This window comes from Pantherophis guttatus, chromosome 1 (genome assembly GCF_059756535.1).
Source record: "Pantherophis guttatus breed Tessera chromosome 1, ASM5975653v1, whole genome shotgun sequence".
NCBI lineage: Eukaryota > Metazoa > Chordata > Lepidosauria > Squamata > Colubridae > Pantherophis > Pantherophis guttatus.
In genome coordinates, this window is record NC_142063.1 from 317479493 (window position 1) to 317504784 (window position 25292).

General features: G+C 41.6%; 2 long non-coding RNA genes across 4 annotated transcripts in view; one reads left to right on the forward strand and one right to left on the reverse strand.

The window, feature by feature from the left end:
- LOC117671475 (uncharacterized) overlaps positions 1–11086 on the forward strand; it is a 48527-nt gene extending 37441 nt beyond the window's left edge. The window contains exons 1-4 of one of the 2 annotated variants that reach the window (XR_004592902.3): positions 4440–4504; positions 9533–9639; positions 10559–10658; positions 10893–11086. This is a non-coding gene — a long non-coding RNA (uncharacterized LOC117671475). Of the gene's footprint in view, positions 1–4439; positions 4505–9532; positions 9640–10558; positions 10659–10892 lie in introns of those variants that run through there. The other variant, XR_009622807.2, reaches the window with a different exon arrangement.
- LOC148116947 (uncharacterized) lies at positions 9855–24918 on the reverse strand. 2 transcript variants are annotated; one of them, XR_015731589.1, is made up of 4 exons: positions 24795–24918; positions 24482–24611; positions 21982–22020; positions 9855–10637 (listed from the first exon to the last, which is right to left on the reverse strand). It is a non-coding gene; the product is annotated as an uncharacterized LOC148116947 (long non-coding RNA). The 2 variants fall into 2 exon arrangements; XR_015731588.1 differs by lacking the exon at positions 21982–22020.
- Positions 24919–25292: the final 374 nt, after the last annotated feature.

Sequence of the window (25292 nt, forward strand, 5' to 3'; positions counted from 1 at the left end):
GTCGGGAGGGCCAGCAGCGGCGGTGTTGGTGGCGGAGATAGCGGCCGCATTGGCGGTTCACGGAAATGGCAGCTGGAGTTAGGGCAGCTACCTAAAGGCCAGCAGTCCCTGAAGGAGATGGTGTGGGACGCTTAGCAGTACCTTCAACCTGGTTTTCCTGGGCGGCTGAAGGGGTTTGGACCATGGGGGAAGGGCCACCCCCAGGCGTACCCAGAGATCTCCATGGTGAGCTGGAGGGGGCAAAATGGGGGAGCATTACCACCAACTGGAAGTTGAAGTGGATAGGGGAGTCGGAAAATGACTGTGGACACTTTGCTGCCTGCATTGCCCCCCCTCCTTCCTTTTTGACCAAGTTTAGGCCTTTTGGCCTTATTATGATCACCGCTACCCCACCTATCCTGGTATGCTGAGTGACTCTTACTTCCCCCAGTTTTTCATCAAGCCCTCTCTGAAATCCCACCGCTGCAAGATTTCTCCCCATACTAAATCCTTCTCATGAGCTGGGCTCCCTGACTTGCTTCTACCCATATGGGGAACTAGATCTGGGTACACAAGTCTGGAGGGAACCGGTGTATGACTCTTCTCACTACCAGTGTTCCATCAATCCATTTGGATTATTTAAACTGGATCGGCCTCGTGAGAGGATGGCTAGTCCAAGAAATTTCCGGCAGTCGAATAACATGTATTCCCCCCCCCCCCCATTGCTGTGAGAGGGCAATGGAGTCTGATTGTGTGTACCTGGATTGGAACTTTCCCTTGTGGACTATAATATCTTGGTGGTCTCCCGACCATGGACTCTTTCACCCTAATGAGCGGATGTATTCAGTGCTTGAGCTCCTTGTCCTGCGAGATTCCCCCCTCTCACAGGTTTGGCCCTCCACTCTATCGAGGGCCTATCTTGATGACGAACTTTGGAGTCCTGAGAGATGGCATTCTGCAAAAAGAGGGCTGTGGGGATTTTTAGGGAAGTTTTTGAACAAGATTTTAAAGGATTCTGGGAGAGGGGTGGGCTGAGTGCGTCTGGGGGAGAACCTGCAGGGTGCCTAGTCCACCTGAGGAGCGCGGCATGGGGGGTGCGGGTTCTGAGGTCAAGGAGGGGGTTAGAGCTTGTGGTGCGGATGGCTATGACATCGATACTGTAGGTGGGAGGAGCAGATATGGCGGGAGTAGGAAGCCACATCATGTTGTGGGAGTGCATGCTCGCTGTCTCCAAGCGGTGGTGCGCTCTGCCCTCCAATGCTCCTCTCATTCCCCAGGTTGCACAGATCCTTGGGCCCTGGGCCATCGGCTGATGCTGTGCAATGCCAGGTCTGTGGCAAATAAAGCCCCCCTCATTGTGAGCATATTCAGGAGGGGGGCGTGGACATGGCGGGTATTACAGAGACCTGGTTGGGCCAGGAGGGGGGAGCCCCTCTTGTTGATATGTGCCCACCCAGTTTCCATGCATTTCATCAGCCAAGTTCACAGGGGAGGGGAGGGGGGTGGCTGTTGTTATTAATGAGGTTCTTAGGCCAAGGGAGGCCACTGTTCCTCAGACGGCCAGATGTGAGTCCCTCCTTTTGAAGTGGGGTCATGGGGTGCAGATGGGCCTGCTAGTCACGTAGCTGGCTCCCTGCCATGCGGCAGCGGCTCTGCCCAAGCTGCTCGACGTTATAGCCGCAGTGGCGGTTGAAACCCCCAGGCTTATGGTCATGGGGGATTTTAACCTGCCATCCATCGGCAAGGCATCTGAGGCGGCCCAGGAGTTCATGGCTTCCATGATGGACATGGACCTGACCCAGTTAATTCATGGCCCTACTCACACGGGGGGAAACACGCTGGACCTGGTTTTTGTCTCTGGCCAGTGGTTGAGTGATCTTGAGATAGGGGATATAGCGATTGAGCCCTTGTCATGGTCAGATCACTCCCTCCTTCGCTTAGACCTTTGAACCGCCACACCCCACTGCAGGGAGGCGGAACTGATGAGGTGGTTCTGCCCCAGGTACCTGATGGATCCAGATAGGTTCCAGACGGAGCTTCGGCCACTTTCTGAGGCTCTGGCACATGGCTCGGCTGAAGACCTAGTGGCCGCCTGGGATAGGGCGACTGCTGGAGCTTTGGACTGGGTCGTGCCTTTGCGGCCTCTGACACGGTGCCGGTCTCACCTGGCTCCTTGGTTCACTGAGGAGCTGAGGGAGATGAAGCGCCGGAAAAGACACCTAGAGAGCAGTTGGAGGGCTAGTTGTTCTGAATCTGACTGAGCACTGGTAAGGTCTCATATTAAGACTTACCTAGTGGCGATAAAAGCGGAGAAGAGTAATTATTTTTCCGCTCTTATTGCGTCATCAGATAATCACCCAGCCACCCTGTTTAGGGTGACCTGCTCCCTGCTCCATCAGGGGGCGCGGGAGGACCCCTTGGAGGGTAGGGCTGAGGACTTTGTACAATATCTGTATGACAAAATTGCTCAGATTTGGGAACACCTAGACTCTGACTGGGTAGATCCAGGAGGGATGACGGAGGCAGGTCTTCGGAACATTGTTTGGGAAGAGTTTGATCATGTGACTCCCGAAGGCGTGGACGGGATACTGGACAGACTGAGTGCGGCCACATGTTTATTGGACCCATGTCCCTCCTGGTTGGTGCTGGCCTCTCGGGAGGTTACATGAGGCTGGCTCCAGGAGATTATAAATGCTTCTTTGAGTGAGGGTGTTTTCCCCGCCGCCTTGAAAGAGGCGGTGGTGAGGCCTCTCCTCAAGAAGCCCTCCCTGGACCCGGCAGTGTTGGCTAATTATCGTCCAGTCTCCAACCTTCGCTTTGTTGCGAAGGTTGTTGAGAGTGTGGTCGCGTGACAGCTGCCTCAGTACCTGGATGAATCGGCTTATCTAGATCCGTTCCAGTCGGGCTTCAGGCCTGGGTACAGCAAGGAAACAGCATTGGTCACATTGGTTGATGATCTCTGGAGGGCTCGGGACAGGGGTTGCTCCTCTGTCCTGGTCCTGTTAGACCTCTCAGCAGCTTTTGATACCATCGACCATGGTATCATATTGCACCGGTTGGAAGGGTTGGGGGTGGGAGGCACCGTGTTGCGGTGGTTCTCCTCCGCAACAGGGGGGCAGAGGTCGAGTCCCTTGTATGTGGGGTGCCACAAGGATTGGTCCTCTCGCCCCTTCTGTTCAACATTTATGTGAAGCCGCTGGGCGAGATCATCTGTGGTTTTGGGGTGAAGTACCACCAGTATGCTGATGACACTCAGCTGTACATCTTCACCCCGGATCACCCCAACAATGCCCTTGAAGTGATGTCCCGGTGCCTGGAAGCCGTGCGGATCTGGATGGGGAGAAACAGACTCAGACTCAACCCATCCAAGACCAAGTGGCTGTGGTTTCCGACGTCCTGATATAGTCAGTTGGTGCCATCACTGACTATTGGGGGCGAGTCGTTGGTGCCCACGGATAGGGCTCGCAACTTGGGTGTCCTCCTGGAGTCACAGCTGTCTTTATAAGAGCATTTGACAGCTGTGGCTGGGAGGACTTTTTATCAGGTCCACCTGATTCACCAGTTGCGTCCCTTTCTGGATCAGGACTCGTTACATACGGTCACTCATGCCCTTGTCACCTCATGCCTGGACTACTGTAATGCTCTCTACATGGGGTTCCCCTTGAGGAGCACCTGGAGGCTCCAGCTGGTCCAGAATGCGGCTGCACGGGTGGTTATGGGAACAATGTGGCGCTCCCATGTGACTCCCCTCCTGCATGAGCTGCACTGGCTCCCGGTGGTCTTCCGGGTGCGCTTCAAGGTTTTGGTGATCACCTTTAGAGCGCTCCATGGCTTAGGACCAGGGTACTTATGAGACGCCTTCTGCCACCAGTAGCCTCTCACCGACCAGTATGCTCCCATAGAGAGGGGCTCCTCAGGGTGCCGTCGGCCAAACAGTGTCGACTGGCGGCCCCCAGGGGGAGAGCCTTCTCTGTAGGGGCGCCTGCCATCTGGAATGAGCTCCCCCCTGAGATACGGAGGATCCCAGATTTACACACTTTCTACCGTGCCCTCAAAACATTTTTATTCCAGCAGGCTGGTCTGGCTTGACTCTCCCTTTTAATTTGCCTTTAAGTTTTATACAAATTGGGTGTTTTTAAATTCATTTTTTGGGCCAAAATTATTTAATGTACTTTTAAATGGTTTTTTAACTTTTGTATGATGTATTTTTATCTTGTGGCTGTCCACCGCCCTGAGTCCTTCGGGAGTAGGGTGGTATATAAATAAAATAAAATAAAATAAATAAATAAAATAAATAAACAGTTCATCTAGTTTATTCTTTCCATCTTTCTTTGATCTCCTTTGAATTGGTTACTATCTTTCCATTGGCATTTTGTAATTGGAACCTCCTCCTGATTTCAGAGATTTTTTGAAAGACTTTCTTTGTTTTTCTCTTTTTATTTCATCTTTGATTTCTGTGTAGGTCAAAGAGCCATTTGGATCCATTTCCCACAAAAAAGAAATCACCGGGAGCCACAAAACCTAGGTGGGCGTGGCCAACTCAACGTCACTCACTCCCACCCAGTTACATGACACACACACCTCAGCTATGCTTACCCAGGTTGTAAGGGTTGGTGGGTCCCCCCCCCCCCCGCCATGTTCTTTCTTATTCTTTGGGTGCTTTTTACTATATTTAAAACAAGAGTCATTTCAGGTTGCCAGATAAATGAAGCTCTTTTGTCCGCTTGCTGTGGCTTCCTATTTCCTGAACCCACCACTGGCTGGCCCCGCCACTCACGTTCCCCTCCCAGTCACTCCTCGCCTGGCCTGAGAAGGTAAGGCCAACGGTGGGCGATGGAGATTTGCTCCATATTCCAGAGCAGGAGCGAAGTGCCCCTGTACTAGCCATATCTCACAGGTGCTCCTTCTGACTCTTGTTGGTGCTGTGCACACCTCGGTCATTCGGGGAGATGCGCGACTTGCTCTCTACCCTGAGACACTGGCTTGGCCTGGCTGCAGCCAACGCCACTGCTGTTGCCACTTCCATAGCCTACCCACTGCTGTCACAGCTCCTTGCACAGCATAGTTAAATTTAGCACACTTCACAATGCGGGAGACAGTGTCCTCTCCTCCTCCTGTAGCCCATTACGATGCAGAGCATTGGCTGCAGCTGGGTTGGGCCAGTGTCTCAGGGTGGAGAGCAAGTCGTGCATCTCCCCAAGCGACCGAGGTGCGTGCAGCACCAACAAGGGCCAGAAAAAGCACCTGCAAGATATGGCAAGTACAGGGATGCTTTGCTCCTGCTCTGGAATATGGAGCAAGTCTCCATCCCCCGCTGTCGACCTTACCTTGTCAGGCCAGGCAAGGAGTGACTGGGAGGGGAGGGTGAGTGGCGGGACCAGCCAGTGGGTGGTTCAGCTGACAGGGAGCCACAGCAGGGGGACAAAAGAGCCACATGTGGCTCCGGAGCCACAGGCTGCAGACATCAGTATAGGTGATCTTGTCATAGTGTTTCTTCTATTTTCTAACAGCTCTCTGAATTTCTTACTCAAAATTTTATCTTTTTTGGCTTTGGTGTCTCTTCTCTTCTAGCAATTTCCATGGCTGTTTTGATATCCAGTTTGTTTTTTCCTTACTTAATTTTTAGCTACCTCTTTACACATTCAACCTTAATGTCTCCTTTCAGTTTCAAAATACGTCCGGTTTTCTTTTATTACATGGAACTTCAAGCAACAAGACACCTTGATGGCTTTAAATGTCATAAGCATAGATAGTACAATCCTTACCTCTTCCTTGTAGCATACTGAGGGCCGTCTGGTTAGAGAGGTCCAGCATATGGCTTTATACCATCTTTACATTGTTATATTGTATATTATTATATTGTCTACCCATCCGATTTTCTTTGTAAAATAAAAGAGGGGATTACCATTATATTCAGCAGTGCAATATTAATTGAACCTAATTAATTAATTAATTAAGTGATCATGTGCAGAACTCAAATGAGGATGCACAATAACAAAAATAAAATAGAACTCAAATATGGTATAAGATAGTATTAATTTAGTAAAATAATAAATAAAAATAAATAAATCATAAGAAGTGGTCAGTTTAAGTCCCAGTTCTTTGTAACTACCAGACTGGACACAAGGAATCAGTCAATTGGAATCAGTCTATTCACAAAACACTGAAGTGACTGTTCCATCTTAAATATTACTAACAAACAACAAACCTAATCCATTTGGATCAGGGGTTGTCATACTCAAGGCCCAGGGGCTGGATCTGGCCCACGGGGTACTTAGATCTGGCCCGCAGGACCACCCTGGAAACAGAGAAGGACTGGCCTGCGGTGCTTCTGCCAGCAAAAATGGGCTCCCGAGCTTCATTTTTGGCTGCCACAGCCTCCTGCAACCCTCTGGCAGAGGGTTTCACTGGCAGAGGGTTGTAGGAGGCAGTGGCAGCCAAAAACGGAACTCGGGAGCCCATTTTCACTGGCAGAGCACTCTGGCCACCACAGGCTCTCTCAACAGAAGTGATATCGAGCTGGTCATACCCACTCGGGCCCCCCGAGGTCAAACACAACCCTGATGTGACCCTCAATGAAATCGAGTTTGACACCCCTGATTTAGAACAATACACTGAAAAGATGCAATTATATTTGGAAAAGACTTGTTTGGGAAGGATGATTTCAATAGTAAAGAAGTAAGGAGTAGATTAATCATTTTCATTATTAATACAGGTTAAGTGAGGTTTCTGAATTTAGGATAATTCACCCATTAATGGTGAATTCCTTGTTAATTACACATTAATTAATTCTTGTGTTGTTTCTTTTGGTGGTTTTCTGACCAATAATTGAATTCACATCACATATGAATGCCAGCATGAAATATTATGAGGGAAACTATGAAACCTAATAACCTCATACCACTCATTTTCAAATTTTCTAGACCTTGAATTTATCTTGAACTTGGATTTCATTTGAAAACTAACTGCATGTGCTAACGTCACCTCTTGCCTGGACTACTGCAACGCTCTCTACATGGGGCTTCCCTTGAAGGGCACCCGGAGGCTCCAACTGGTCCAGAATGCAGCCGCGTGGGTAGTCACGGGAGCTACCTGGCGCTCCCATATAACACCTCTCCTGCGTGAGCTGCATTGGCTCCCAGTGGTCTTCCGGGTGCGCTTCAAGGTGTTGGTTATCACCTTTAAAGCGCTCCATGGCATAGGACCTAGTTATCTTCGAGACCGCCTGCTGCTACCGACGGCCTCCCATCGACCGGTGCGCTCCCATAGAGAGGGCCTCCTCGGGGTGCCATCAACCAAACAATGTCGGCTGGTGACCCCCAGCCTTCTCTGTGGGGGCACTTACCCTCTGGAATCAGCTGCCCCCAGAGATAAGGAGAATCCAAGACCTCGGTGCCTTCTGCCGTGCCCTTAAAATTTTCTTTTTCCAGCAAGCCGGGCTGACCTAATAGTTTTTAAATGTTTTAATTGGTTTGTTACTGTTTTTAATTATGGGGCCAAATTTATATATATCTTTTAATGGTATTTTAATATTTGTAGTGTATGTTTTTATGTGGCTGTACACTGCCCTGAGTCCTTAGGAAGAAGGGCGGTATACAAATTCAAAAATTAAATAAAATTAAATAAATAAATAAACAAATAAATAAATAAATAAATGTTTGCTTTCTATCTTAGGAATTGTGATTGCTAAATTCCAAGTCAGTTGAAGTTGTTGGTTCATCCATATTTCTACACTTTCACATAAGTGTTACATCAGGTAGCTTGAGTTTCATGGATTCTGTTGATATCTCACCGTTATTTCTCAACATGAATTCCTTGTATTCATGTGTTTAATTTCCTCTCAAACTCTTTCTTTGGCTTTTGTCAGCCTTGCACACTATTAAACTGTAGTAGCAATAGTCATAGCACTTAGACTTATATACCACTTCATAGAGCTTTATAGCACTCTCTAAGCAATTTATAGAGTCAGCATATTGCCCCAACCAATCTGAGTCTTCATTTTACCAACCTCAGAATGATGGAAGACTGAGTCAACCTTGGGCTGGTCAGGATTGAACTCCTGGCAATGGGCAGTGTCAACCTGCAATACTGCATTCCAACATTTTCTTTAAACCAGAGTTTGCCTAACTTTAGGAACCTCACACATTTGGAATGGCTTTCCAGTACAATGACTGTTGAATTCACATTAATATGCCCAAAAGGGCTCTAAATACAGCCATCTTTCACTATCTTCTGAACTTAAACATGACTGCTACCTCCCAGTTATGTTAATGTGTTTTAACTTCCTAATTGAGCAAAATGTCCACCAATCTATGGATGAATGAAACAACATCCAATAGAATCTTTCTCTAGGCAGTAGAATTAGAAGGTTATTAAGTTTTACTAATACCTTATATGACTAGTAAGCCATAGAATTTATTTCATTTTTATCAGGGTTTTTTTTGGGGGAAAAACTGTCCAATAAATACACACTCCGTAGCATCTTACTATATTTCACAGTTAAAGAGGACAACAGGCAATGTGTGCTACTGATAGTGAAAATTATTCCATGCGCACAGTAAAAGTATGGTGAAAAAACCTAGAGAAGGTTCTGGCATAATAGGGTGAAACCTCCTGAAACCTTCATACTATGGGTTCATTTCTGCTATTATGTTGACTCAACTGAATCTTTTACAATGAAGTTAAGGTTAAGGACTGAATCGGATAGAATAGAAAGTTCCCATTTTTAATTTTTAATTCAGGGATTCAGAGGTTTGTTTGTTTGTTTGTTTGTTTGTTTTTTTGTATCTTAGCATGATCATCTGTGATTTGTATCCCTGCTTTCCTGGTTGATGACAGCCTCCCTTTTTGAGGAAGATTGCTGAGACATGGTGGGGTAGTGATTGCAAAGGATTCTAGAGGAAACATTACCTGGATCTCTTCCATTAGATTAGAACATCATGCATGTTCACACACACACACACACACACACACACACACACACACACACACACACACAATAGTTTTGAGAGTAACCTGTAATAAAACTGGGAAGAAGTATAACTTTCCCATCTGTCTGGAACTCTCACTGGCTTTTGATACTGTTAATTATGGCATTTTACTTTCTTCATGAATTCAGAGTGGAGGTTTTGTCTTATGACTAGGCAATATTCTTGGACTCAAAGCTCCTGTTATAGCAGATGGCAGATACATGCCAATTATGGCCTTTCCTGGATCAGAGGTTCCTACTTCCAGTCACTCATGCTTTATGTATCCAACTCTTAATTTCTTAGTTGAGAAATTAAGAGAATCACTATAAGATGAAAACAAACAAACAAACAAACAAATCAATCAATCAATCAATCAATCAATCAATCAATCTGTTATGTATGGTCATACAGGACCAAACAGAATGAGGTGGTCAAACAGAAATTTACAGTATGTGTTCCTAAGCTCAGTGGTTAAGACATTATGCAATATCCACTTATGTAAAACAGTAAAAGTAACTCCTAAGCATAGTTGCAATATTTCATTGAGGCAATGTGATGCAATCATTCTAACTCCATAAATATAGAGCTGTGTCCTGTCCCAGGAATAAGATTTGGTCCAGAACCAATCCAAATATGAAGATCCTTTATCTGCTCTTCGCAGTCCTTTTTTTTACCTTCCTGCCTGAACCAGGTAAGAAACAAATTTACTGATAATTTAGAAAGGATTGGTAACTTACTCATTTCTAAATAAATAGAATCATTTTTGAAAGAAGGGGAATCTGCTACAATTTTGTATGGTTTACAATTCAATTTGGGCACCAAATTTGCACAATCATAAGGGATGATCTTCTGGAATTAAAGGTTCATCTTTTAGCTTGAAATATTGCAGTCATTGATGCCTTTTGGTTTATTTATTTTTTTGTTTCTTGATACATTGACTATTGACAATATAAAATTCCAAACATCTGAAAAATACATAATTGATTTTTCTTATAAAATAAAAATAGAAATTCAATATAATATAGGGCATCAAGGAGGGACTGGAAAGCCAATTTATTGGTTCATTATTCTATTTATATTCTATTTGTGTAAAGAGGAAAGATAGCTATATTATACTATACTATAATAATCTTCGAGTGGATCTATTCATACTTAGCATGAAAAGCAGAAGTGAAATGAGGAATTCCCTAGATGTTTGCAGCAAAATATCTAGCAGCAGAGAAATTATCTTCCTCCCCCACATATCTATTTTTATTTCCTTAATACAAAAAAGAAAACTGTACATACTCCCTGAAGAGAAGCTTGACTCTTGGGGAGTCAAGGGGAGTGAACAACCCAATGTACTTCTCTTTCAGAGCAGTACAGAAGTAATATGTCCTCCCCTTATTCTCTAAAGTTTTTTTGATGACTGAGATATCCTGAGTATCCCTTGTGCAAGTCATTAACTCTCATATGTGCAGTTTTCAATAGCAGAAAACAGCAGCAATGGAACTGCTGCTGCAGCAATTAAACAAGTAGGGAAGAATTCCAGTGGAAAACCAGACTCTGCAGTATATATAAAAAAGTATCTTGATTCATTATTCACTTATCTGCTCTTTTTCTTTTCACAGGTGCCGGCCAAAGGCAAACTCAACGTAGGTGTTATTTGCTTCGCTGTCGTACTGGCTTCGTTCAAATTGGAAGAAATTGCTGTAGAAATTAAAAAAATAGGTAAGGAAACCCTTCCCTAATAGAGATGCCACAGATGTAGATTGGCATAATCTGCCTGATATTCCTTGCATTCACAAAGCATTGTAAGGCAATGACACAAACAGGGAAAATGGTTCCAGGGAAAATCTCTGTAAAAAAAAAAAATGGACAGAAAGGATAGATTTTGGGGTTGAGGAGGCAGAAGAAACACTAAACCCACTTTAATCAAGAAATTATTTTATCTCATTTCTATAGTGTCAAAGGAAAATGATGCAATCTCTATCCTGGATATCTCTGAGTTATGGCCAACGACCTGTCATCACCGCCTGTTATCGCTTTAGCTTCTCTTATGTAAATCAAAATTGCTATCTATCAGACTCTAAAACATGTATACATTGAAGCAAAATTTGGCATTTTTTTCCTTAAAATAAAGCTAAATCAGCATTGCAGATGTGTGCCTTCTTTTAGGGGAGCTCTGGGCAGTATACTCAATCACCATCATGACTGTATTTTGTGTGTGCATGTTTGTTTGTGTGTGTGTGTGTGTGCTTCCATTTCATTCTGGAAGACATTCTTCATTATTCAATCACAGATTATGACTTAAAATCAGTGTCATTCTTTCCCCTTCTTTATTTGATGAGTATCTTATCTATTAATCACATATTGCTGAAAAAGACATTTAAAATAAAACAATGAAGTAATTATCAATATAAGCCTTAGATCAATTGTTAGCATACATCTTCTGCTGTTACACAAAACCATGCCAACACAGTCTTAGAATGCTTTAACAGAGAGATAGAATTAAAATCATGTGAAGTATTAATACCACTTTATAATGCCTGGGTGAGAACACACTTGAAATATTGCATCCTGTTTTGGTCACCACAGTATAAAAAAAAGGTTGAGACTCTAGAAAGAGTACAAAGAAGAGCAACGAAGATGATTAGGGGACTGGAGGTTAAACCATATGAAGAATGTTTGCAGGAATTGGGTATGTCTACTTTAATGAAAAGAAGGACTAGGGTGTGATATATCACTGTTCCAATATCTAAGGGGCTGCCACAAAGAAGAGGGGGGGGGGTCAACCAAAGCACCTGAAGGTAGGACAAGAAGCAGTGGATGGAAATTAACCAAGAAGAGAACCAACCTACAACTAAGAAGAAATTTATTGACAGTTAGAACAATTAATTAGTGGAACAATTAAAACAAAGTCCAGTGGCCTTTTGCAAAAGCACCTTTGGATAACCTGGATAACTGAGAATCTCCATAGACATTAATCAGTGGAATGACTTGCCACCAGAAGTTGTTGGTGCTCCAATACTGGATGCTTTTAAGAAGAGATTGGATGACTATTTGTCTGAAATGGTATAAGTTTTCCGGCTTGAGCAGGGGGGTCTAGAAGATCTCCACAGTCCCTTCCAACTTTGTTACTCTGTTATTCTGTATATAATGCCTTAATTATTACACTGAATAGAGATGTTAGAGAACAAATAATTCATCCTCCCAGTTGGAGTTCCTCAAAAATGGTGAAGATACAAACACTATTTCTATTCATTGATATATAGGATATGGCAAAGAATTGAATGAACTTAACTGTATTCGTATCTTGAGACCCAGGATAAGTTTTTGATTTGGGTCAGATAAAATTTTTAAAGCAAGCGATGAGTGGATACTGCTATCCCTGGGAGTTAGTTCAGTGGTTTGGGATTTAATATTTCAGCTGCAATACATTCATTACGAACCAAATAATTTCAGTTTTTATGAGTTATAATTGAGCATTCTGCAGGGCCTCCACTTCAACCTTGCTATTTATATTGATCCCTGAACAGTTGGCCACCATTATAAAACAATAAATAGACATGAAAGGTCTTACTTTGGCATGGTGTAGGTATAAATTATTTGCCTATGCTCTGATAGTTTTACAATTTTTGGCCCGTAATCTGTATCTCTCTATCTCTCTTCATCAGTTAAATGTAATAAAATAATCAATAAGAAAACAAAAGGAGTGAGTCATTCTTATATTTCCTAGGGAAAACCAAACAGTTCCAGGGAAGGAGAATTAATTCTTCCCCTGTCAGCTGCACCTCCTGCTCACGTTTTGCAACCATTCAGTATCAGTCCCAAAGGTGCTTTTTCAGAAGGCAACTGGACTTCCTTGTTTTTTCTTTGAAGATGTTTTGCTTCTCATCCAAGAAGCTTCTTCAACTCTGACTGGATGGTAGTGGTGATCCTTCCATTCCCCACCATCCAGACAGAGCTGAAGAAGCTTCTTGGATGAGAAGTGAAATGTCTTCAAAGAAAAAACAAGAAAGTCCAGTTGCCTCCTGAAAAAGCACCTTTGGGACAACCAGGACCTGGATTACTGAGAATCTCCATAGATATTCAGTATCAACTGCTATAAACTTTAGGGGGGCTGGACGGGAGTGGAGATGCATTAAGTGAAATGAAACTTGACTGTATCTCTTGAAGATGGGCTTCAAGGACATTCGGCTGGGAAAGGTAAGTAGCTGCATACCAAACCTATACCTGAAGTGACTGTTCTAAAAACATCTTTTTTGAATTTGAATGGACATAGGAACCCAGTGAGAGGAGGTAACTAAGGGAGGGAAAAGTTAGATTTGGCAGGGGTGAAATCTAAAATTTTTTGCTACCGGTTCTATGGGCGTGGCTTAATTAGTGGGCGTGGCTTGGTGGTAAGGTGACTGGGAGGGCGTTGCTTGTTGGTCAGGTAGGCATGGCCAAGTCAATGTCACTTCTTTGCCCTTTTTTAACCTACAAAACACAACACAAGACAACTGGCTCACCCACAAAATAAAAGCAGCTGTGCTAGACCCAAACTGGCCCCTGCAACAAGCAGGAACCTCACACAGCCACAAAAAGCCCAAAAAACCAACTTTCACACTTTACACATACAAAATTCCACATACAGCTTTGTGAGATTTTGTGTGTTTGTGTAGTTAGAGTGAAACACTACAGAAACACACTAAATCTCAGAAAGCTGCACAAATATTATTTCATTTCATTTTATTTTTATATAAAAGCAGCTACATTTAAAACTTCCTAAACTTTAAATGGCTAGGTCTAAAAAAAGAACAACTAAAAACCCACTCAATTAACTATTTTTTTAAAGCTCCAAAAGGGGAAAAAATCTTACCCAATAGAAGAGGGGTTTCCAACCTTGGCAACTTTAAGACTTGTAGACTTCAACTCCCAGAATTCCTCAGCCAGCTTTGCTTTGCTGGCTGAGGAATTCTGGGAGTTGAAGTCCACAACTCCCTGCCTGCTTGATTGCAGGCAAGGAGATTCAGTTGCTTGCTGATGCAATGGATTGCAGGGATTACAGCAAGGCATTGCGACCAGCAGCTAAGGTAAGCAAGCTGAGTGTGGGAGGGGGAGGGATTTTTGCTACCGATTAGCAGGCAACCCAGCTGGGGTCATCAGAGCTTGGATCGTCAGAGCCATTTAAAAGGAAAAAGTTTTTTTTCTTTTACATGGCTCTGGTGATCCAAGCTGAGTTGCCTGATTAGCAGGCAACTCAGCTGGGATTGTCAGAGCTTGGATCGTCAGAGCCATTTAAAAGGAAAAAAAAGGCTATGATGATTGTGCGGCTCAGCTGGGCATGGGGGCGGGGGCAGGGATTTTTGCTACCGGTTCTCCGAACTGCCCGCCGCCATTGCTACCTACTCACCCGAGCCGGTCTCAACCGGGAGCATTTCACCCCTGGATTTGGGGTTTTTGACATACAATATTCAGTTTTGGCTATGCATTACTGTAATTCACTTGACTTCTAGTAAACTATGTCTTTCTCAATAAATGGAGTTAGGGATCATTCTTACTTAGAGGTTCAAGCTCAGGGAAGTCTGACATCCCCTCTGGCAGAGGTGCTAACCAGAAAGGCAGTCTCAAGTCATTGTGGTTGGGGCAAAGTGATGCCAATGAACAGTTCAAAGTAACCAGCCAAGAAAAGTTCAGTTTCAAAATGCACAAAGGCACTGGAAGAGGAGAATAGATTCAAATGGAAGTGGAGAAGAAATGGGGCTTTTACTAAAAGAGCTTGTGGAAATAAATTACAGGTTTGGGGAAGCAGAGACAGAACTATAAACATGAGTGGAAAGAATAAAAGTGAGATAAAACAATAAGTTTATTAAAATGGCCACATCAGGGGTTAATTAGCTTCTAATTGGATTCTAAAATTAGGGATCTAGGAGGACAGGTTCAGGATCTCCTAAAGCATCAGTCTCACTTTCCAGTGTCAAGTAGCTGTAACAGAAGCCACCTTGTAGCAAATACCACATGGCAACCCAGAAAAAAACAACAAAGCTCTTTCTTTAAATTGCCGCATTTTTTAAATGCTACAATCTCAATCTAAGAACTAAATTCAAAGCATTAACATACAGAAATAAAAAATGCATTAGTCTATTGTGATTTTAAGAGTGATTTTGCCAGAAAGGCTGTGTGGTTTCTATATATTCTGCATCCTCCTTAGCTTTTCAGGCATCAGGAAAGAACTGCACCATCTCTGTTTCTCCTAGTCAGGATTCATACGCACAAAGCAAATTATCAGTTATCTGTGCACTTTCACCCTAGTGAGTAATTATGCAAAATACTCATAGATACAATTCACTTAAATGAGTCCCTTCACTACTGAAAAAAATGAATTGTGGTATATTTTCCTGACTGTACAGATCGCAAGAACACTTGAAACATAATCTCTTTACTTTCTTTTCTGTCATAAGACTGCAGACATTATATATTATAGAAGGATATTGACAACTTTGAAGTTGGTGCTGGATACTGGAGCATTCTATGGATAGACAAGAACATTTGAAACATAATCTCTTTACTTTCTTTTCTGTCATAAGACTGCATACATTATATCTTATAGAAGGGTATTGATAACTTTGAAGTTGGTGTTGGATACTGGAGCATTCTATGGATAGACAAGAAAATATCTGGATCATTGAACAATAACTGAGAATTCTCATTTGAGGGACAAATAGGTAATCTCCAATTATCCTAATTGAACACATTACACAAGGACTTAGATCTCTGGAGAAGTCTCTAATGCTGGGGATGTTAGAAGACAAGGACACCAGCTGACAGTAGATGAACTTGGTTGTAATGGGTAATGATGTTAGAACGATTGAAGGAGCAGCACAAATCACACTGGAGGAAGATCCATCTTCGTGCATGCTAAGAGTCAGCACTGATTTGATGGCACATAGTCCCTCAATTAATTAATTAATTAATTAATTAATTAATTAATTAAATTTCTATACCGCCCTTCTCCAAATAGGACTCAGGGCAGTGCACAGCCTAAGTAAAAACAGAGCATACAAAATTTAAAAACAGTGTTAAAATAATTAAATATTTTGGCCGTAATTAAAATGGGGATGATAAGGGTCCAGAAATCAGTATGTTTGGAAACATTACCTGAAGCCAAAAAATTAGGATGCAAAAATGCCAAAAGAGACAGAATGAATAGCCCTTTCACTCTGGAATGAAAATTTGAGAAGGTTTCAAATTCTTATTCCAGTTCTGATCTTTCCACAAAGAGCTACTCAAGATTATTCAAGGACTTTCAACAGTTTTATCTTAATGCAAGATTAAATGTAAAGTGTTGCTCAAGGACTATTAACGGTTTGTTCTTAAAGCAAGATTAAGTGTAGAAATGACTATTGCAATCTGTGTCCTTGGGACAACTTTGGGTGCTATAGAGGTTTACAGAATTCTTCACAAGAAGCAGGTGATGAGGAAATTCTCAGAGCCAACTGTATTATACAGTTTTACGTTTACATTTTTTTATTTAGCCACCTGTATTACTATTACTGCCTTGTAGCTTAGAAATAACATTGAGCTGCTGCTATTATCTGCTATTATATGTAATAAGTGGTAAATGCAGGAAGGGTAATAAGGAAAATCAGGGTCCAATTGACTTGGTATTTAGTAATAAAGTTAAATAATATAAAGAATAAAATAAGTGAAGGCTAGTGCTGACAGTTATATCTAGGAAAGATTGAGGAGGACTATTTGAAAAGAATATAATGAAATCTGCCTAAGTTACTCTGTGAACACATTCAGCAGTTATTACAAAATAGAAATTGGCAATAAAGAGGTAGAATGCATAAAAAAAATTGCTTTCTTAGAATTGCAGATAGCTTGAAGCAGTGAATGCAGTACAGAAATAAAATGTCAGATTGCAGTGAGTCACTGCAATCATGATGAACATGAGCCAAATATGGAAAAGCAAGGCATCAGCCTGGCAACCAAATGTAGGTTAGTATGCTCTATTTTGTTCCTCATAGCTACCTATGGTGAACCTTTAAAAAAAAGCAAGACAGGAAGAAAATTGACTCGTTTAAGTTGTAATGCTGGAGAAAGCTCCTGAATATTCCTTGGACAGCAAAAGTAATTAACAATCAAGTACTGGTGTGCATAACACCAGCCATGTCACTAGAAGGCAAAATAATGAAACTGTGTTTCATTGACTTTGGCCATATCATGTGGGGAAATTCATTGGAGAAAGCAATTAAGTTTGGAAGAGTGAACAGTAAAAGGAAACCAGGCCACCAATCTAAGCATAGTACATAAAATTAACTGCGACAATGTCCTACCTGTCAATGATTACTTCAGCTTCAACCACAACAGTACACGAGCACACAATAGATACAAACTTAAGGTAAACCGCTCCAAACTCGATTGCAGAAAATATGACTTCAGTAACAGAGTGGTCAATGCCTGGAATGCACAACCTGACTCTGTGGTTTCTTCCCCCACCCCCCAAAACTTTAACCTTAGACTGTCTACTGTCAACCTCACCCCATTCCTAAGAAATCTTTAAGGGGTGTACATAAGCACACCAGCATGCCTACCGTCCCTGTCCTAATGTTCCCTTCTATTCGTATCCATTTCATGTATTTATAATAATATTTATACTAATATCTATTACCTAATACATGCTTGACAAAATAAATAAAATAAAATAAAATAATAAAATAAAACATACACACATGCACAACCGTTGGACCATGGGTGCACACAAAGGGAAATGAATGAGAAGTTCAGAGCTCTTAAATTTTACACACCATCACTAGACCTTTTTGCTATAAAACTTAAATCTTAGTTTTCACTCTGCTCAAATTTTTAACTTAAAGAAACATTATCTTTCTGTCTAAGAGAAAGCTTTAGCTTTTAGGTTAGTTGAAAGTACTCATTTTACCAAATCACCAAATCCAATTTGATTTTATGCACTTTTGTTTGTCATGGCCATGAGGCTCAAAAGGGCAGTACAGCTGCAACTCGTTCAGCTATGGTCAAGGATTCTGAACAACAAGACCTTCCCCATTCATTGCCAGAACAATGCACAGCCCATTACAAGACTGAAATCCTGTAGGCCAGCATGGAAAACAGCTAGTCACTTAACATCCACCAAGTTTAACCCCAAGAATGCCTGGAGAGAGGAATGGCCCAAGGTACCTTCCTGTGGCCTGATCCTATACAGATGAATAGGATGGAAGGGCACCTGGAAAATTCATGGTACCACTTCTACAGAAATGCATTCCCAGCCTAACCTTGTTGTGGCCCGTATGGTTGGGAATGTGTTTCTGTAGAAGTGGTACCATGAATTTTCCAGGTGCCCTTCCATCCTGTTCATCTGTATTCTGTTGAGTGGGAATGGGGCTAGATTAGCCCCAGCCATAGTCTACCACCGATAGTCTCCCACCGACCAGTTTGCTCCCACAGAGAGGGGCTCCTCAGGGTGCCGTCGGCCAAACTATGTTGGCTGGCGACACCCAGGGGGAGAGCCTTCTCTGTGGGAGCTCCTGCCCTTTGGAACAAACTGCCCTCGGAAATATGCACAATCTCTGACCTCTGAGTTTTTCTCTGTGCCCTCAAGACCTTGCTCTTCCGACAGGCAGGGCTGTCTTTGTAAAGGAGTTTTAAATTCGGAGTTTTAAATTTTTGGGCTTTAACGAATCTTGGCCGTAAATGTAATAATTTTAATAATTTTTAAACTTAATTGGGATTTGTATTGTGTTTTTTACTTGGCTGTGCACCACCCCAAGTCCTTCGGGAGAGGGGCGGTATAGAAATAAAGTTATCTATCTATCTATCTATCTATCTATCGATCGATCGATCGATCGATCGATCGATCTACACAATCCAAGTGGGAACTTGGGGGATAGGATGAGTTGTGATTGGGTATGGTGATCACGGAATTGGAAAGTTCTGCCCACCAAAACCTATGGGATAAGTATAATGACTTTAATTGTAGTCTCATTAGAGATTTTAATATTGCATAGCTGAAAGTACCATCATTTGGCCAAATTAGATTGCTAGCTGTGTCTCTGATTTTCATCCATTTCCTGTATAAACTCTGTGCATGGCTTTTCTTATTCCTCCCTGGACGATCATTTTCCTTCTGTCCCAGGCAACAAACAATCTTCCAAAGGGGAAGCTGGGAAGACTTCTAATGCAGAAGGCCCTAATTAACATGTGTCTGCTTTACAGTTTGGAGTGTTGTGCATACCTGGGAAGACTTCCTAGTGAAGTAAGAGCACTTTCTTATGTTTATCCTTTTTTCTTTCCACTTTTTGGGTAACCTTGCATTTGGGAGGACTTCCTAGTGGAGTTCAGGCACCTCTGTTGCCCAACTAGATCAGACAGCAAGATGACAACTACCCAGTTAAGTCCAAGCTCTCAATCCTTGTTGCAACCTGCTGGGTTCTATAGTCAAGCTCCCTTGCTTTGCAAGATCTTTAAGTCTCTTCCTGACACAGGCAGCAGTGGGAAACATACAAAGAGAATTTGTGGGGTACTTATTGATGGGAAAGCCTCTGGATTCAAGCAACTATTTGGCCTAAAACCAAAACTCTCTTTACTACCTGTGAAGAAATGGCCAGATTCTGGTGGAGCATTCATGCTGGTTGGGTTAAATTACCCAGTCTGAATGCATCCAGCCAGACTAGTCTAATGTCCCTTTGTGGTCACCAAATGTTAGAAGAAAAATCTGGGTTCAAATCCAGGCTGGGCCCACAGTTTGTGCCTCTTTTTGTACAGGTAGTCCTCAACGTACAACCACAATTGACCCCAAAATTTCTGTTGCTAAGTGAAACAGTTGTTAAGTGAATTTTGCCCCATTTTATTACTTTTTTTTGCCATAGCTGTTAAGTCAATCACTGCAGTTGTTAAGTTAGTAATAAGTGAATCTGACTTCCCCCTTGACTTTGCTTGTCAGAAGGTCAGAAAAGGTGAACACATGACCCTGGGACACTGCAACTGTTACAAATATGAGTAGTTGCCAAGCATCCAAAATTTGATCATGTGACCATGGGGATGCTGCAATGATCCTAAGTTGAAAAATGGTGTTAAGTCCCTTTTTCAGTGCCACTGTAACTTCATATGGTCACTAAATGAACAGCTGTAAATCGAGGACTACTGAAAATCGAGGATTACTTGTATTGGCAAAAGGAAGAAAGATGGGAAAGATATCCTAATTATGATAAATACAGAAATAAGTAAATATTCAAGCCTTCCCTCCAAAGCAAGTTCCAGGAAGCACTATGTCTCATTTTCCAGCTGCATTGGTAGAATTTTCTGCAATATGTAAATGTGTTTGGTTCACCAGGACAGGAGAAATACAGTTTTACTGGCAATATCACTGCATTGTTACTATGTCTGTTGCTACTCAAAGAGACTTTCTTGCCAAAAAATAAAATAAAATTAAAGTATTGATTTGTTCTAGACATTATTTCAGTGTCTCTGTCATAATTTACAGAGGCATAGCAATTTTATTATAGAACATGAATCTTAATCACTGTAAAATTAGGGAGTCAAGTGTGATTTTAGATATTTAGAATTTCAGGGCATGAAGATAGCATTGGAAGGGAAGATACAGGGGTGAAATGCTCCCGGTTCAGACCGGATCATCAGATCTGGTAGTGATGGCGGTGGGTGGTTCGGAGAACCGGTAGCAAAAATCCCTGCGCGCCCCCCCACCACCATGCCCAGCTGAGCCGCACGATCATCAGAGGCTTTTTTTCCCCTTTTAAAAGCATTTTTTCTACAACATCTTCTGATGAAAAAATGCTTTTAAAAGTAAAAAAAAAAAAGCCTCTGATGATCCTGCAGTTCAGCTGGGATTATCAGAGGCTTTTCAAAGCATTTTTTTCTGCAACCTCTTGGCTGAAGAGGTGGTAAAAAAAATGCTTTGAAAAGTCTCTGACGATCCCATATTTATTTATTTATTTATTTTATTAAATTTCTATACCAGCTGAGTTCCCTGATCGGCAGAGAGGCATTTCTCTGACATCCCAGTTGAGTTCCCTGATTGGCAGAGAGGCATTTTTAAAAGAGCCTCTCTGCCGATCACAGCTGAGTACCTGATCAGCAGAGAGGCTTTTCAAAGCATTAGAAAAAATGCTTTGAATTTTTTTTTAAAAAAAAAGTTGGCCACACCCATTCAGTCACATTACCCCCACCACCACCACCACCAAGCCATGCCCACAGAACTGGTAGTAACAGATTTTACATTTCACCCCTGGGAAAATACTTATAAAAACTACAACGCCGACAGACCTTGTATACTCAGATAAAATTTGCTGAGCTTTATTCAAATGATTTAGCAATAATAACAAGCATATTGTTTCTGCTGTTGGTAGTTTAAAATACATCAGTGATATGTTGGAAGAAATGAATCAGCTAGAAGGACAACAATAAACAACCTGGTTTTGAATTATTGACATATTTTTCAAGGAGACACACATACAAGTAATATCTTTACCTTTGTTTTTATAAAATGATTGTTGAAATATTTTGATAATTTCGATAAACAGACTAAAATAAAAGAAACAAACTTGCAAAAAAGTTATTTCTTAGAGAACTTGGACAGAAGATAAGAAACATAGGATCCACAGCAAGATGCCGGATATTTCTAACATTATTCAGTAGTGCTCTTCTTAAGCTTCTCTTCTGAAAGGTCCAAGGCATTGTCTTCACATAGACCCATATACAAAAGAGAAGAAAAAGTAGGAAGAATACCTGGCAAATAAGTAATATATTACATTCAGAAAAGTGAATAACTGCAGTTACAGTATTAAGTTAGTAACATGGTTGTTAAGTGAATCTGCCTTCCGGTGGACAAGAAAGGCTAAAATTAACACAGCCATCAAGATGATTGGTTGGTGATTGGTAAACTCTTATTTTTATCTTGGTATCCTTTTAATGGAGTTTAATCCATGTAAGTTGATGTCAGGGCTCCAAGTAATACATCCACAAGGAGAACTCCGAGGCAGGTATTTTCATCAAAGAACAATTTATTGGGATATATCATATTGGCACAAACCTGGTGAAAACCGGCTCTAAAGGTCCCACTGATTTTCACCTAAATAAAAATAAAAGTCTTGTCACTTCTCCCGAGTCATCAGTCACAAGGCCCAATCAGCATACAATCCGGTTGTTAGATAATCCCAGCCTTCTTCTTCTGAACACCTGCATAAATGTCTTTGGTTCCCAGGGGAAAGAATTTTATTTTGGCTACAACACCCCAACTATATCTACTTCCCCCTCCCCCTTCGCCTCAGCTCCAGGCTGTGTCAACACTGAAGCAATAAGAAAGAAAATGGCTTCAGTCAGGCCAACTTCAGGGTTGACAGTTGGCAAATCAACTCAGCTCCTATTAACCCCAATTCATGTATGCCAAAAATATTAATTAATTGTATTTGCTAAGATTTCCCAGCAATCAAGCAGATAGGTTATTATCTAGCTTTTATTTGAACAAGAACATATTTTGCTTAACAACATTTTCATAGGCTTGTAGGCACACATGCTAATGTGCACACAAACACACATATTATGAGATTACCAAACTTCAGTGAGTTTATCCTTGAGATACTAAGTGATCTCATGTAAACATGCAGAACCTTCCTGCATCACTCTACTGGACTGGAACTTTATAGGAAAGTGTCAGACAATATGGTCACAGCCTGTAAGTCCTCCAGCTTGATTCAATTATATTAAAAGGTTTGCTTGCTTGCTTGCTTGCTTGTTTAACAAAATGCCTCTCATTCACTCTACTTCAAAAGAAGCAGTAAAATCCTCTGCAATCAAGCAGATAGCTTGACCAGTCCCTTGACTCAAGAACTGAGCTGAGTTACACAACACAAAGGGAAGGAATCTGGCCAAGGCAACCATCCTGGTCTCCTTCCAGATATCAGTTGGCAGCAACTTAGAATAGAATAGAATAACAGAGTTGGAAGGGACCTTGGAGATCTTCTAGTCCAACCCCCTGGCCAGGCAGGAAACCCTACCCCACTTCAGACAAATGGTTATCCAACATCTTAAAAATTTCCAGTGTTGGGGCATTCACAACTTCTGCAGGCAAGTTGTTCCACTTATTAGTTGTTCTAACTGTCAGGAAATTTCTCTTTAGTTCTAAATTGCTTCTCTCCTTGATTATTTTCCACCCATTGCTTCTTGTTCTACCCTCAGGTGCTTTGAAGAATAGTTTGACTCCCTCTTCTTTGTGGTAACCCCTGAGATATTGGAACATAGCTATCATGTCTACCCTAGTCCTTCTCTTCATTAAACTAGACATACCCAGTTCCTGCAACCGTTCTTCATATGTTTTAGCCTCCAGTCCCCTAATCATCTTTGTTGCTCTTCTCTGCACTCTTTCTAGAGTCTCAACATCTTTTTTACATCGTGGCAACCAAAACTGAATGCAGTATTCCATGTGTGGCCTTACCAAGGCATTCTAAAGTGGTATTAACACTTCTCATGATCTTGATTCTATCCCTCTGTTTATGCAGCCCAGAACCGTGTTGGCTTTTTTGGCAGCTGCTGCACACTGCTGGCTCATATCTAAATGGTTGTCCACTCGAAGATCCCACTTCTTTCCACAGTCTTTCTTGCCATGCAGTCTTGGGCAAATACAAGCAGTGGTTTTAATATTTTAAGCACAATTGATGTATTTACATATTATGTTTTGCTTCTCTCCAAAATAAACCAAATTAAACCATATTAATGCTTAGTATTATGATCTGATTGATTGAAAGAATAGAATAAGACAGTGAGTAGGTTCCCACACTGTGATTTCCAAAATATGCAACATATTACACATTTGATTTTAGGTGAAATTAGTGTTTTGTGCAAATCCAGCAACTAGTCATTAAAAGACAGTTGAGTATTCCCCTAACTCTCAGTCAGTTAAGGCAATAATTACCAACTTTATGGTTCCCCAGAACCAGAACTCCAGTATTTCTAACTAGTCTCCAATGTGGCTGTGAATGTTAGTCCAAACATATTAACAGATTTAGTAAAGGATGAACTAAGATCTCCTATTCTTCATTTATTTACAACACTGGTGAAACTCCAGTCCCCTGAAAGAAAAAGTCTAGGGACATTTTGCAGCTTCCAAAATTCTGAAAATACAGAATGCAATTTCAGAACTGGATAGTGAGCAAAATAAGTCTTATGACTTTAAATTGTAAGTATTTTGCTTTCATGATTAATTTGTTTCATGAAAGCTCCTATCAAATCTCAAAAGAACCAATATCCAAGCATGAGGTATTTTTATATGCTCTTATTATTATGGCATGCATCTATGACAAAAATGCAAAAATAACATAATACTGTTTAACAAGTGAGGTGCAGACTTACTATTTTATACAGGTTACTGGATAAAAGTGGCTGGTAGATAAATTATAATTTCATTTCTAAATGAATTTTCAAACATGAGAACAATGATACCATAAACTGAGATCTGAATACCATTGTTCCTCCATTAAGTAGTCAGCATAATGTTCAATGAATATATATTTGTTCTTTGACTGGATCTAACTTACCAGAAGCAACAATAGATCTTCTTACGGTTCCAAGGGCAGCGTCCCCAGTATGTCTCTTCCCTATAACATTCTCTGTAAGGTCGGCACACACCACCCTCTGGACATCTTTTCTTTTTGGCTTGGGTAAATCCTAGAAAATTAAACCGTGAAATCATTTTCTAGATAGAGAACACAGCTATTTGCATTCAGAGTAATTGGAACCTTTCAGAATATGGATAAAGTTTCTTATGATTTCATCCCTCTCAACTATTGTAGTGTAATCACGCACTCACAGACACAGACACACACACACAGAAGTAGAAAAGTATCTTACTTGACAACGAGAGGAAGAGAATAAGACACACAAGTAAGATCTTCATGACCGTCTATCAGAACCACTACAGTATCAGTGTTGCTGTAAGACAGGGAATGGCAGCACCTCAAAAGAAGAGGAGGAAAACTGTGGGAGAATAACAGATCGTTCTCTGATGGAATGTACTGATCTGCTGGGAAGCATAGCAGCAGGAACAACAGTACAATGTTGGTATTCATGTTTGTAGCATTTTCTTTGCTCTGAAAGAATGTTACAGGTTCTCTCCCAGTTGTGTTCATACAGCCATGCTATGGTTTATGGCTTATTGTTTGAAGTTTGGTGTGTTGTATGAATTCAGCCATTGTGCATTATCTTTTCTAAAATTGTTGGGGTCCATTAATTCGAGTAAATTAAAGAATAAAAATGAGCATTTGTAGCAGAAATGTCTCTAAACTATTTATTTATTTATTTATTTATAAGATTTGTGTGCCGCCCATTTTGTTTAGAGGCAACTCTAAG